The sequence below is a fragment of the Gracilinanus agilis genome, chromosome 3 (genome assembly GCF_016433145.1).
Source record: "Gracilinanus agilis isolate LMUSP501 chromosome 3, AgileGrace, whole genome shotgun sequence".
NCBI lineage: Eukaryota > Metazoa > Chordata > Mammalia > Didelphimorphia > Didelphidae > Gracilinanus > Gracilinanus agilis.
The window spans coordinates 638,921,125-638,935,881 of NC_058132.1; the positions used below are offsets into that span (position 1 = coordinate 638,921,125).

Below are 14,757 nucleotides of genomic sequence, written 5' to 3' on the forward strand. Positions count from 1 at the left end.
AATTTGGCCTCAGACACTTCTTAGCTGTGTGACTCTGGGCAAGTCACTTAACCCCCATTGCCTAGCCCTCACTACTTTTCTACCTTAGAACCAATTCCCAGTATTGTTTCTTTCTATTTTTTTATTTTTTTTAAACATTTATTAATATTTTTTTTGAAAAGTTAACATGGTTACATAATTCATGCTCTTACTTCCCCTTCACCCACCGACTTCCCCTTCCCCGCCATGGCTGATGTATATTTCCACTGATTTTAACTTGTGTCATTGATCAAGACCTATTTCCAATCTAGTATTGATTCTAAGACAAAAGGTAAGGCTTTAAAAAAACTGTAATCTTTTTGTCTACACAAACTGCTTTGGTTTTGTCCATTTCCCTGGTAGAGATATTAGTAATTGTCATAGTCGTGTCTAATATTTATCTATTACCATCATTTTTTTTAAACCCTAATATCTTTATATATATTTTTATTTGTTACAGGGCTAGGCAATGGGGGTCAAGTGACTTGCCCAGGGTCACACAGCTGGGAAGTGTCTGAGGCCAGATTTGAACCTAGGACCTCCTATTTCTAGGTCTGGCTCTCAATCCACTGAGCTTCCCAGCTGCCCCCCTACTACCATCATTTTGCTCATTTTTATTAGGAGCAATAAGAATAGACCTGAATAGCCTAAATTAAGTCCCGGCGTGGCCCTTCGTCATCCCTTACCCCTCTTTGTTCTTTAACAAATATGAGTTTGGGAGACCAGCTTCCCTTGAGCAGCTATAGCAATGTGCTTCCTGGTTGGCAGTTACTAGCTGGTAGTTATTAAAACATGGCGCCAAAGTCAAGTCGAAGGCCAATGTACTTAGATAATCAGGCACGAGGATTCCCATGAAGGAATAGCCCCTCCCTCATTTCAGAGTCTTTGAAGAAGCTCAGGTCCTCCTCCATCAGCCTCTTGTGCCTGGGCCACATTCCGGGTGGTAGGGAGCGAGGGCTAGTCGTTTCTCACAGAAAGTCCACCCTACAGTGGGTAAGTGGAAAGGGCAGAAGCTGTTGGAGGGAGGGAGCAAAACTAATTCTGAGGGTGTTTCTTCATTAGCAAGGTCAACGGAAGGATTTGCTCGAGATGGGATTTTTGAAACCTCCTGGCTGGCATGCTAGCAATTAAAAAAAAAAAAAAAGCCCAAACAACCCCCCAAACAACACTCCGACTTTAAATACACAGAGAAATTTGGAAACATTACTTGTTTAATTTTTAAATACAGAGACATTTCCCATCTGCTCTGCTGGATTATAAATGTGAGAAAATGCAAGAAGAATGAATAAATTACCCTTAACCCCGGGTTTTCTCCAAATTTAGTCATCTGTTTGATTTTAAATGGGGAAACATTGGGCTCTGTATATGTGCCCAGAGCCATCATGAAGAAATAACACAAACAAATGGAAAAGGAGGGAGGTGTTTCACTTGACGCAATATACGGGGCTATTGAACTTGATGGGACTTTTAACTCTATTAAAATAATATTTGCTTGTGACGTTGACTGAGGCTTTCATCTGGAATTTAGGGGTGAACTTTTCGTAGAATCTGTGAAAATGATATAGAAGGCTGGGTGTACCGCGAGCTCTCCCGGTGCAATATGGAAGCCTGAAAAACTAACATCATCTTGGTTTGCATCAAGGGATGGTGGACGAGGGAAATGATTAATCCCTTCTCATCTCTGCCCAGGACAAGCCACATTTGTAATATGGCAGTCTGGTTCCAGAAGCACATTTTCGGAAAGGTTTTTTGTTGATTTTATATATATAAATAGAAATATAAAAACATAAATATATATAAATATTTGGAGAACATAAACATAAACATATAAATATATAAATATCTATTAATATCTATAAATCTATAAATATATGTAAATATAAATATATACATATACATATATTTGTCTGTTTTATGTATAATATATATATATGTAAATCAACATATATAAATATAAAATCAACAAATATATGTATTTGTTTCAGGGCAGAAGAGAGGTGTAAAGGCTAGGCAGTGTGGGTTAAGTGATTTGCCCAGGATCATACAACTAGGAAGTGTCTGAGGTCAGATTTGCACCCAGGACCTTCTGTCCTTAGGTCTGGCTCTCAATCTCCTGGGTCACTTGGCTGTCCCCAATATATTTTTAAATAGCATCCATATTCCCCCTACTATTATTCCTCCTATTCTATCTGAGAGAGCCAATTCATTTAACAAATTGTATTTTTTAAAAACAAAAAATAAGGTTTTTTTTTTAATTTGGCAATACTGATCAATACATTTTAAATATCTGAAAATATATACAGTGTTTTATATCATGGGCCTCCTACCTCTCCCAAGGCATAGGACTGTATCTTGGGAGCTAAGCTTGTTGGTCTTTGGTAATTTTGCAATATTCACTTTTATTTTGTGGTTGTTCTTTCTGTTTACAGTGACAGACTTGCTTTATTTGTTTGTGTTCTCTTTGGAATGTCTTGTTTTCTTTTAGAACACTGAAAACTAGATGCATGTTTTTAATTTCTCACTAATAACGTCCATCTCCTGAATAGAAGGCTCCTGCCTTTAAAACAACCATGTACGGTCTAGCAAAACATAACATGGTTGTTGTTCAGTCCTGTCTGACACTTCATTACCCCATTTTGTGGTTTTCTTGGCAAAGATACCAGAATAGTTTGCTATCTCCTTCTCCAGCCCATTTTACAGATAAAGAAACTGAGGCAAACAGGGTTAAGTGACTTGCCCGAGATTCCATAGCTAGTAAGTGTCTGAGGCTAGATTTTATCTCGGGGAGATGAGTCTTCCTGACTCCTGGCCTGGGGCTCTTATCTACTTCATCCATCTAGTTGCCCGAGTTGAATGCTTAATCTCTTTTTTTGATAGGTAGTTATAAAAATGTCAGCAATGCTTAGTTTTTGAAGTGTTTATTTCATCTCAGATTCCATCATTTCTCTTCCTCTTTCAGTTCTAAAAATTGAGCTGTGAGCATTGTACCATCCCTGCCTAACAGTATCTTACACAGTTGGTAGTTCCTTTTGGCCAAGAAATTGTGCTGGAAATATTATAGCTGTAATGGCCAAGGTGGATGACGTAGAGAATTTCAGGATGCTTAAGGAGCTTTAAAATAATATTTAATTTCACTTTGGTTGTAATTTTGGATCAAAATAAATATGTCTAGTATGTTTACTTAATGAAAACACATTCTTAGAAGGCCCCGAGGGCTAGAGACATCAATATAAATTGTAAGTAAATCACTGATTCCGTTATCCTTGAATGTTTCTGTTGGGTTAGAAATGAGATGGAACAGCCTTGCTTTGTGACCCTGAGCAAGTCCCTTAACCCTCATAGCCTTGCCCTTGCTGCTCTTCTGTTTTAGAATTGATACTAAGACACAAGGTAAGGGTTGTTGGGTTTTTTAAGATAAGAAATGAGAAGGTATGTCACTTAATATAAGCTGGCTCTCTTCTGGACATCCATTTCTGGGAACCACATTTTAGGAATGCCAATAATCTAGAGAGTGTGACCAGGATAGCAAAGGATATTAAGGGTATTCGTTGAAGGATGTGGAATTATTTAACTTGGAGAAGAGAAAGAAGACTCAGGGATGGAGAACCAAGTTTGAAAGGCTTCAGTGGGCATTAAGATAGTTCTTCTTGACCACCCCAATGCGCAGAGCTTTGAAGAATGGGAGGAGATTATGAAATTACAGATATTTAGCCTTAGAGATAGGAATAAGGAACCTCGGTTTCACTGATACTAATAATTCCAGAGCAGGTCTGTACATGCTTTGCAATATATTTTCTTAGAGAGTTGCTTGGGGTGCCAGGAGGTGAAATGACTTATCCAGAGCCACATAGCCAATCTGGATGTGGACTCAGATCTTTCTGTCTCGGGTGGCCCACTGTTTTCTCTGCTATGCCATGAGTACAAGGAAAAAGGTGAAATGAGTTTCCTATAGAGGGAGGGAAGGGAATGAGTTCTTCCTAACTGGAGGCTGGTGGCCACTCAGTTGTACTGGATTCCTTTTCCAGTTACATATTGAACTCGATGGCCTCTTCCAGTTCTGAGAATCAATGATTCTGTGACGAGTGTAAAAAAGTTCCTGAAGTGTGATGATCTGAGGGTCACGGCCTTAACACGTGTTTTTTAAGACTTTGCAATTTGCTGGGTGATTTCTCATGTTGCAAAGGGATATTAGAAATACCCTACATACGTGATATTGAATTAAATCAATAAAGAGTTTCCATAACACTTACTGTGTTCAAGGCACTGAAAATAGAAAGAAAACAGGAATGACAGCCCCTGGCCTCAAGGATCTTACAGTCCATTGGGATTGTTGTTGTTTAGAAACAAAAGGGGCTATCTAGGGGGCAGCTGGGTGGCTCAGTGGATTGAGAGCCAGGTCCTGGATTCAAATCTGGCCTCACATACTTCCTAGCTGTGTGACCCTGGGCAAGTCACTTATCCGCCATTGCCTATCCCTTACCACTCTTCTGCCTTGGAGCCAATACATAGTATTGACTCCAAGATGGAAGGTAAATTTTTTTTTAATAAAAATTTTTTTTTAATTTTTAAAATTTTAAAAGTGGCTATCTGTAGACTGTAGCATAATGAAGGAAGGCTAGTATGGCTATAGTGATTTGATAGGCAAGCTTTGGGCTCTATTTACTTTAATGCCTTTGGGGGGGTTGTTTTTTTATATCAGGAGTGCATGGTCAATTCTATTGGTTTGAGGGCCAGTTAGGTAGCATAATGGTTAGAATGCCAGGAGGACTTAGGTTCAAGTCTGGGCTCAGATAGTTCTTGCTGTGTGACCCTAGGCAAGTCATTTAACCCCCTTTACCTAGCCATTGCCACTCTTCTGCCTTAGAATTGATACTAAGAAGGTAAAGCATTTTTAAAATTTTTGGTATGGGGAAGCAAAGCCATTTTTATTCCATTTTCAGAAAGTCTATTGGAATGATGCTCAAAGAGATAAAATGGAAGGATGAGTAAGAGAAGGGGCTCTGCAGATTAAAGGCTTGTAACAATAGTGAAGGAAGTGGGATAGTCTGCTTGTAGTGGTTGGTTGGGGCGAGCCTCAGGGCCAGGCAAATAAATGATGGAAGGAAATTTGGTCACACCTTCCTTCTTCTAAGTCTCTGCATGCCTTTTTGGTCCCTCCTTTCTTTTTTTACTTTTCTTCCCTTAAGGCCATAAAATTAAACTGAACCATATAGATAAAAACATTCCATTGGCTGGTTAGATTGAGGATAGTAGTTACTGTGTACAAAATGTAATACCAGGACCTAGGGACAGACGGACAAAGCAGCACAAAACCCGAGAGGTCCTGCCTTCTCATTTCTTTTCTTCTCTGAGGGGAATGTAAGATGGATCCAGAAAAGGGAATACAAGTTAACTTGAGTTAGGACAGAATCAAACAGCAACAGTATATTGAATGTATCTTTACGTTACTTGTTTTTAATTCCTTTTTTCCCTCAAGATGCAGTAGACAGAGAGCTGAGCTCAAAGCCTGAACGATGTCGTTATTGTTTGGTTGTTTCAGGCATGGTTGACTCTTCCTGACCCCATTTGGGGTTTTCTTGGCAAAGATGCCAGAGTGGTTTGCCGTTTCCTTCTCCAGCTCATTTCACAGATGAGGCAGACAGGGTTAAGTGACTTGCCCAGGGTCACGGGTAATTAAATACAAGGAAAAATGTGATGAGGCAAAGGAAGAATGTAAACAAAGTGTTTTGGGGAGAATCTGAGAAGGAAGAGTGTGTCTTTGGCAAGGAAGGCTAGATGGTGGAGGGGACAGCTTAGAAGAAGAAGCAGGAATGTCCAGAAAGGTGGAGAGCAGAAGAAAGTGAATTATGGCATTAACAAAGATGCAGAGGCCGGAGGAAGTGCAGAAGGGTTTTCTGGTTTGGCTAGTTATATCAGCTGAGAGGTATATGATGGAAGACTAGAAAGATAGGCTCTACCCAGATAGTACAGGACTTGAGAATGGGAAGGAACCTCCGTCCAACCCATCCATGAAAGGAATCCTTCCCTCTAACGTAGCTAATGAGTCGCCATCCAAGTTCACTGGAAGAACCTCCTACCTCTTGAGAAAGACCATGTGGAGACAATTTTCATTCTTTGGGATTTTTTCCTAATATCAATTCTCGAATAGCCTCTTTGGAAATCCCCCTCATTTTTGCTCTCTTTTCTGCTCTCTAAGGCCACACGGTCCCTTTTCTCCTCCTCCTCATAACAGTCCGAAATACTCTAGAAAAACTCCTCTATTATAAACAATAATTTCAGAATCATCAAGTCCAGTGGCCTTCGGTTTGCCCTCTTTAACATTTGTCCCATTGCCCATGTTATTCTACCCAATAGCCTCTCCTCCCTTGGTTTTGCAGAGACTGTTTTAATTTTTATTGAAAGATTTTTTTTTTGACCTTCTTGTTAATCTTGGTGATCTGACAAGGTACACTCTCTCTTTCCGCCTACCTCATTTACTGTGGTTACTCTGGATTATCTCCAGATTGTCATCCTCCACTGCCTACAGGACACATGTACCCCGATGTACCATTAGTAGCACCTCAAATTCAATGTATTCGAGATGGAATTTGTCTAATTTTTTTATACCTTTTCTTCTGTATCACTTAACTCTTTTTCTCTCTAATACTACTTTATGTTTTTTTACCCTTATCTTCTGTCTTAGAATCAATCCCATATATTGGTTTCAAGGCAGAAGAGCTGTAAGGACTAGGCAATGGGGGTTAAGTGACTTGCCCAGGGTCACACTGCAAGGAAGTGTCTGAGAAACAACTTCCTCATCTTTATACCTGGCTCTATGTACTGATCCCCTTAGCTTCCCCACTCTAGTACTCTCTTTTACTCTGTCTCTCTCATGTTTTTAACTTTGAGATGAACATGGGCTCTCTCCTCCACTAACTTCTCTTATTTAGCTAGTTGCCAGCTCCATGCAAAAGATAACACAGCTAGGAAGTGTTTGAGGCCAGATTTGAACCCATGACTTCCTTTCTCTAATCCTGGCTCTCAATTCATTGAGCCACTAGCTGCCCCCCTCAGTAATAATTCTCCTCCTAGCTCTAAACAGATGAAAACATGCTGCTGTTTCAGCTTTCAGCTCTCTTTACTGGGCACCCTTTTGATCCCAGCCACTTTGGTGCTGCCTCTTAGAAATTTACTTGGGAAAAAAGATCATTGTTGACAAAATCCTTGGCAAAATGTAACCACAAATTAGTTTTAAGAAAAAAAATATAGTGGAGCTGGGAAATGGGAAATGTGCATGCTAATCTCTCTATGGATTATGAACTAGTGGTGGCCTTGAATAAGTCACTTAATCAGCCTCTGATCCAGGTGCCTCCTTCAACAAAGCAGCTAATCCTGTTCCACAACTTCTTCTCTGTCCCTCACCCACTCCAGTCATTCCCTGGACTTGAGTGAGAAAAAGGGGGGGGGGCAGCTAGGTGGCTCCGTGGATAGAGAGCCAGACCTGGAGATGGGAGGTCCTGGGTTCACATCTAGCCTCAGATGCTTCCTAGCTGTGTGCCCTGAGCAAGTCACTTAATCCCAATTGCCTAGCCATTACCATTCTTCTTCCTTAGAACCTATAATTAGTATTGACTAAGAAAGAAGGTAAAAGTTATTGAGAGAGAGAGAGAGAGAGAGAGAGAGAGAGAGAGAGAGAGAAAGGAAGGAAGGAAGAGAAAGAGAGAGAGAAAGGAAGGAAGGAAGAGAGAGAGAGAGAGAGAGAAAGGAAGGAAGGAAGGAAGGAAGGAAGGAAGGAAGGAAGGAAGGAAGGAAGGAAGGAAGGAAGGAAGGAACCGAAGATTCCCTCTTCGATTCTCTTTCTTATACCCCCATTAAATCTTGGCAATAACCCTGGGGCACAAGCCCATCTCTTCCTGACTGCTAGAGAGAGAGAGAAATTTGGTTTATCTGCTACAGTAAGATTCTAGTAAGAAATAGACACGTAGGTACTTTGCATGGTTGCTTTTTCAGATGGGGAACGCATGTGCTCTGATCTCACAGCTTTTGGTACCTGGTAGGAATGGTGAGATAATAACCAAGAGTGATAACAGAGAACGATTAGGTTATTATTGGGAAATGGCGGAGGGCCAAGGAGTTGACCCATTGTACTCCAGGGGTAAGAGCAATCTTTCTGGAGGACCCAAGGGCCTTGTTTCAAATCCTTCTTCTGATGCTTTATGCCTAGGTGTCCTTGGTCACCCAGTTAGATAACTTGGACAATTTTATATCTCTGGCACTCAGTTTCCTTCTCTTGAAAATGAGGAGACGACTTCAGATGACCCTTCTAGATCCATGATTTTGAACCAGTGAAGTCAGAAAATACTTCAGCCCAGAGAGATCATCTCCTGGGGAGTTCTAGTTTTCCCATTATTTTTGGCTTTCATACGCCTGCCATTTTTCTTCGCCTGCTTAAATTATGTGCTGTCTGCTTCAGTTACTACAACATGGATAGCATCTATAGTGCTGACCTCCCAGGGATTGCTGTGAGAATCATTTACGATAAGGAGATGAGCAGCCATTCCAGCATCTTTGCCAAGAAAAACCCAAATGGGGCCCCAAAGAATTGGACATAAAATGAGGATGATGACCCACGGCTTTGTCAACCTTAAAGCACTTTCAGAATGTTAAGCTCTTAGGTATTCTACTATGGAAAGTTCTGGAAAGGGTGAAGGCAGCTCAGGCCTGGTTGTTTTCAAGTGGCATGTTTATGTCTAAAATGCTTTGTAAATCTTAAAGTGTCCTACTCTCTATTAAATTAGGCCAGTGAACATTTAGTAAGCACCTACTGCATTCTAGGCACTGTCCTAAGCAACGAGGATGCAAAGAGAAGCAAAAACTCACCCTTGGTGTTTTCAAAGAGTTCACAGCCCTGATGATCATATGACAGTCATTGTTATTGCAATACCCTTAGTTTCCTCATCTATAAAATAGGCATATTGCCCTGGAGAAATTCTCAAATTTCTACCTCTAGACTCCTAGATTTTGAAGGAAATAATAACAATAGTAGCATTTAAATAGTGTTTTCAGGTTTTAAAAGCACTTTAAGAATATATCATTTGATCCTTACAGCAGCTCCAAAAGGGAGTAGATGTGATTATTATTCCTATTTTACAGAGGAGGAAACTGAGGCAGGCAGAAATTGCCTAGTCACACAGAATATAACTTTCTCTCCAGGGCTGATTCTGCTTCATTCAAGATAATGGAGGGGACTCTACCATTTCATTTTTATTGGGACTTTTAAAAAGCAAGTTGTTCGTTTGGCCACAGGTCTGTTTATGAGGTAGAAAACTTCTCCCATTAGTTTTTCATACAGAGAAATAATCTTTCTAAGGCACATTCCATGACCACATCAAATGCGTTCCTTAGCTCCTGACCGCCTATAAGATAAAATGCCTGTGCCTGGCATTTAAAGCCTCTACTGCCTTTGCTCTGACCTGTCTTGGTCAACTTTCTTTACTCCCTTCCATACTCCACATTCCAGCCAAACTGGCCTGCCTGCTGTGCCCTGAACTTGGCCTCCTGCCTCCTGCGTCTTTGTCTTCACCCAGGCTGCTCTGCATGCCTAAGCAAGCTGCAAGGACATTCTCCTCCCACCTCACCCTGCTTGCATTCATCTCCTTCAAGGTTCTGCTCTGATTCTCCATCCTAGAGGGATTAATCTTTTCCTCATCATCCTCCCTGTTCTTTAAATTCAATACGAACTCTGACTATCTTGTAATTACTGATCTGGGTCCACCTTACATTTCCCTGGTAGAATGAAAGCAGTGAGAATGAGGGATGGGGGTCTGCCATGTTTTTTTTTTTTGTTGTTGTTGTTATTGAGTTTGGTTTTTTTGGTACAGCTCTAGCACCCAGGACCATAATGCTTTGGGAGGGCATTGTTTGGTCACTTTGGTTGGCATGGCAAAGAAAAACACTTTTTTTACTCAATTTCCAATAGAACTGCTTGAGAAATTGCTCAAATAGACAGAATTGGAGATAAGGAAGAAATGGGGCTGGCATATGGGTCAGAGCATTGTGACCCAAAAAGGAAGGATATATATAGGATGGTTAGTGTGACTGGTTGGGGTGAGCCTCAGCCCAGGCAAATAAATGTTGGTAGGAAATCTGGTCACACCTTCCATCTGTGAAGGTTTTTGTTCCCTCCTTTCTTTCTCTTTCTTTTTTGCCTTCAAGGCCATAATACTAAACCAAAACATATAGGTACAGATGTTTTATTTGCTCAATATACCAAACACAGTTGCTGTTGTGTGCAGAATATAGTCCTGAGACCTAGAGATAGACAGACAGACAAACACAAAATCCGAGAGACCCTGTTTTCTCGTTTCTTCTCTTCTTTGAGGGGAATGTAAGATGGATCCAGAAAAGTAAATACAAGCTAGCTCGAATTAGGATAGGATCAAAAGGCAACAGCATATTGATTGTATTTTTATGTAATTTGTTCATTTTTTTCATCAACATGCAATAGACAGAGATCTGGTCTCAAAACCAGAAAGTTTTTGTTGTTTAGTTTTTTCAGTCATGTTCAACTCTTCGTGATCTCATTTGGAGTTTTCTTGGCGCGGTCCTGGAGTGCTTTGCCATTTCCTTCTCTTCCACATTTTATAGATGAGGAAACTGAGGCAAACAAGGTGAAGTGACTTGCCTAGAGTCACCCAGCTAGTAAGTGTCTGAGGTTGGATTTGATCTCAGGTCTTCCTGATTCCAGGACTGGTACTCCAACCATGGTACAACCTCACTGCTAAGGCAGAAATAGCTGACATCAAACCCGGGCTATGATTTGTACCAGCTGAGTGACTTAACTGGTCACTTAATAGGTCACTTAACTGGTCTCTAAGGGATCCCAAAGTAGAGGTTTAGGAGATTCTATAAGATTGCTTAAATTGTAGTGAAAGTGCCAGGCTGCATAGATAGGAGGAATTCTTTCCTCTATTTCCTATAGCAGTTCTCCAAACCAGTGAAGTTACTGACTCAGTTTCTGTCCCACTTCCTGGATCCTATTTTTCCTCTTAAATGACTGTGTTGTATTGCTCAGTGTTTGCTGTGGGTAATTAGCATGGCTTCTGGGACTCAGTTTACTCAGATAATAGGAAGGATTTGGATTAGGTGGTCTTGCTTCCAAGAGATTCTTAAGATTTTCTTGCTCGAAGATCTCTTGAAAGTCATCCAACCTAACTCTCTTCCTTCATAGATAGAAAAACTGAGGTCTAGAAATTGACCTGGTGACGGAGGTATTATATATGAGTGGCAGAGTCGAGATTGGAGCCAGTTCTGGCCCCCAAAGCCAGCGACCTCCCAAGCCCTTCCCCTTCTGGCATCCATCCTATAAATCTGAGTTGCTAGACACTCTGTACTTCCCAATTTCTCTTTCCTTATGGATTACCCAGAACTATGTTGCCCCCTCTACATGTAAATCTGTGGCCCTAAAAGCATTGATTTCAAGCTAGACTTTGGTGGTTATCTAGTCGAATCTGCCCAGTTTACAGTTAGGGAAACTGAGCTTTAGAGGTGAGATAACTCGTTCATGGTCGCACCAGTTGTAGAGTGGGCTTATTATCCCAAGAATAATAAATGAGAGGATTTGATCCCAGGTCCTTGCACCTCAAGTCAGATTCTCTTGCCACTGTACTTCGTGTATTAGTATTGATGTTTTGGGGACATTTTATATAGTTTTAAAATAGTCCTTTAGGAGCAACTGGGTAGCACAGTGGATAGAGAGCCAGATCTGGAGTCTGGAAGGCCTGGGTTCAAATTTGACCACAGATACTTCCTACTCGTATGACCCTGAGCAAGTCCCTTTACCCCCAATTGCCTAGTTGCTGCTGCTCTTCTGTCTTAAAATGATACTAAAATAGAAGGTAAGAGTTTAAAAAACCTCAGTGCTTTAGAAAGATGGAAAACATCATTGTATTCAGTAATTATTATATTTCTAAAAAGTTCTTTTAAGTCATCTTTGACATATCTATCTGTTAGGCAATTTTAAAAACCCACAGCTGTTTTGACAGAGGACTGCATTCTATATCTTAAGGCATTAAAGCATTTTTCCTCCAGATTCAGCCACTGACTCTAAAAGCAGCTCTTTGTAGCCATTGTTTGGACATATCCATTAAGACAGCAGCTGGGCAAATTTCAAGAGCACAAAGTACTACTTAGGCAAAGACCAGTGTCTCCACAGCAGCCCATCTCCGACCTTTCCCAGGATGCTCTCTTAAAATTATAGGGAGAACTTATTTTACTTACTTTTCTCCTGAAGTCTCCTCTCTTGGAGGTATCAGCTACTTCTCATTTAAGAAAAACTTCTTGATGGAGTCCTTTTACATCCATTTCTCTCCAAACGAAAGTGCCCAGAGCCTGCCAGAGTCCATATGGTTCCAGCCCCAGCAAAAATCAGGAACTAACGCTTTCGATTAGAAACCTCAAGATAGCCAGGCTGCCTTTCACAGAATGTTGCAGAACTCAGTTTCAGTCTGTGCCTTTTAAGGGGCTGGTTATAGAAAAGAGAGAGAGCTATTGCACATTGTAATCATGGTCTCATATCTGAATGTTTGGACACTGGTCTCTAAGTGATCCCAAAACACTCGCCTCTTGTCACCCCCTTCCTACTTATTCTACACTCTCTTCCTTCCCCCAAATGAAAATGCCTCGTTATATTTTCAGCTCTAAAGAAGAGAGAAATGCTCTAGACCTTAACTTTCCAATTCTACCTGTGGTCCGAGGTGGAGAACAGATGGGATAAGTCAATGACATTTATATTGATCAAACACCCAGGCAGTGTTCTTTTTGTGATATCTGAACCACCTTTCTCCAAAAGTTAATAAATTAGAGGAGTGTAAATAGAGCTAGATTAATGGCAACAGTAGAAGAACGGGTTACTTAGTGATGTGGAATGGACATTTGGCCAGGCAAGTGTTTTAACACATAGCAGTGATAAATGTTGTTAGATAAGAGGTTGTCAAATTTATTTGTTTCTCAGAATTTTGGCATGATTGTGGAGGACTTAGATAGAGGAAGTATAGGTTCTCCCTCCACCTCTCTTACTTTCCAGCTGGTGTCAGACCGTCATTGGTTGGAGAACCTTAGAGACCTTCTCTATATTTTCCAGATCAGGAAATAATCTGTTAACAAATGGAATGACTTGTCCAAAAATCATGCTTATTGTAAGGGAGCATAGAAAAGATTTGAACTCAAGTCATTTGAGTCCAAATATAATCATGTTTGGACTGTAGTGCATATGCATCTTAATTATCAAATGAAGAAAGTGGTTAAACAAAATGGTCTTTTGGTTTGTATCTACCTTTACTGTGGTTTATATTTTTCTTGTAAAAATTTTCTTTTCAGGATCATGTTTCAGATAATTTTCTTTCTCCTCTATTTTATTTTATTTTCCAAATGACATGTTATTCTTTAATAATCATTTTCTGCCATTTTCCAATCCATGTTTTCTTCCTCCCTCCCCACTCCTTAAGTAGGCAGGTGATATGATATAGGTTGTCCATGTATTATCACATAACACATATTTCCCTGTTCATCATGTTGTGAAACAAGATACATATGGCTTACACTACAGAAAAATTCATAGAGGAAATCGAAATCAAGTGAAAAACGGCTATTTCAATCTACATTCAGATTCTGGCTGTTCCTTCCAGATAATCTTTTGATTTTACTTTCAAGTTCTACAAATTGCAGCATCATTTGGCATTTCTCTGACCACTCCTACCTCCCCGGGACATGGAGTCCTTCCAGGAGCACCACAGAAGGTTGGAGTTGTAAGAAACAGTAGAGATCTTCAAATCTCATATTACAGATGATGAAGCTTAAACTCGTGTTGGTGAAGTGCCTTGGGCTATATCTCATTGGTAACAAATGGAGGAGTTGACCAGTGATCTTTCCCTATTTCTAAATTCACAAGTGTGCTACGAGGAGATCACAAAACCAATTCCAGTATTAACCCATGCCCAAAACACGTATGGCTTCTTCTATACCACTCTGACTCCAGCCCGCTCTTTAATATTCACTTCCTCCTTTATCTTTGTTGTCTAAGTTGTTGTTCTGCCATTACCCTGTAAATATTTCTTCTTCCTTAAGGTCTAATGTTGGTTCCCCATTGTACTTATATCTCCTTATGTATCTGCTCGCTTCTTCCAGCATAGCACAAATATCCATGCTCAGGGTCCTCCTGTATCCATTCCTTTTACCTGGCTTCTGATCTGAGATTCAGACCACTTCTATGATCTCAGGCAAGTTTACTTACCCTTTTGTTCCTCTGTTTCTTCAAATTTTGAAGGGGAAAAATGAGAAGTTTAACCTAATTGATCTCTAAAGTATCTCCCATTTTAGAAAATTCACATTAAAACATATGCATATAACACATGCATCTTTATGCAGTTAATAAAATTATTAGGCACATCATATATCAGGAGTATTGCTAATTCTCCTACCTACCATCTCCTTCCTCTTATTAAAAGAGAAGCAGAAACCTCCCGTGTCCCAAGAGCTCAACAGGATTATATGAGAGCCTTTGAAATGTACATGTCCAGAAATGTGATAGAAAGCCAGCATTTTAGCACAGTTTCTGGCACAAAGTATGCTGTCTCTTGTCTCTGTCTCTTGTCTCTTGTCTCTTGTCTCTTGTCTCCCTCTCCCTCTCCCTTTTCCCCTCCCCCTCCCCTTCCCCCTTCCTCTCCCTGTATCTCTCCCTCTCTTCCTCTCTCCCTCCCCCTC

General features: G+C 40.5%; 2 protein-coding genes across 2 annotated transcripts in view; one reads left to right on the forward strand and one right to left on the reverse strand.

Moving 5' to 3' along the window:
* Window positions 1-12,350, reverse strand: part of P2RY14 (purinergic receptor P2Y14) — a 58,743-nt gene extending 46,393 nt beyond the window's left edge. The window contains exon 1 of the mRNA XM_044670861.1: window positions 12,277-12,350. The gene's annotated coding sequence lies outside the window, so the exon portion shown is untranslated. The remainder of the gene's footprint in view (window positions 1-12,276) is intronic.
* Window positions 1-14,757, forward strand: part of MED12L (mediator complex subunit 12L) — a 386,104-nt gene that overhangs the window by 176,317 nt on the left and 195,030 nt on the right. The gene's annotated exons all lie outside the window — the stretch shown is intronic.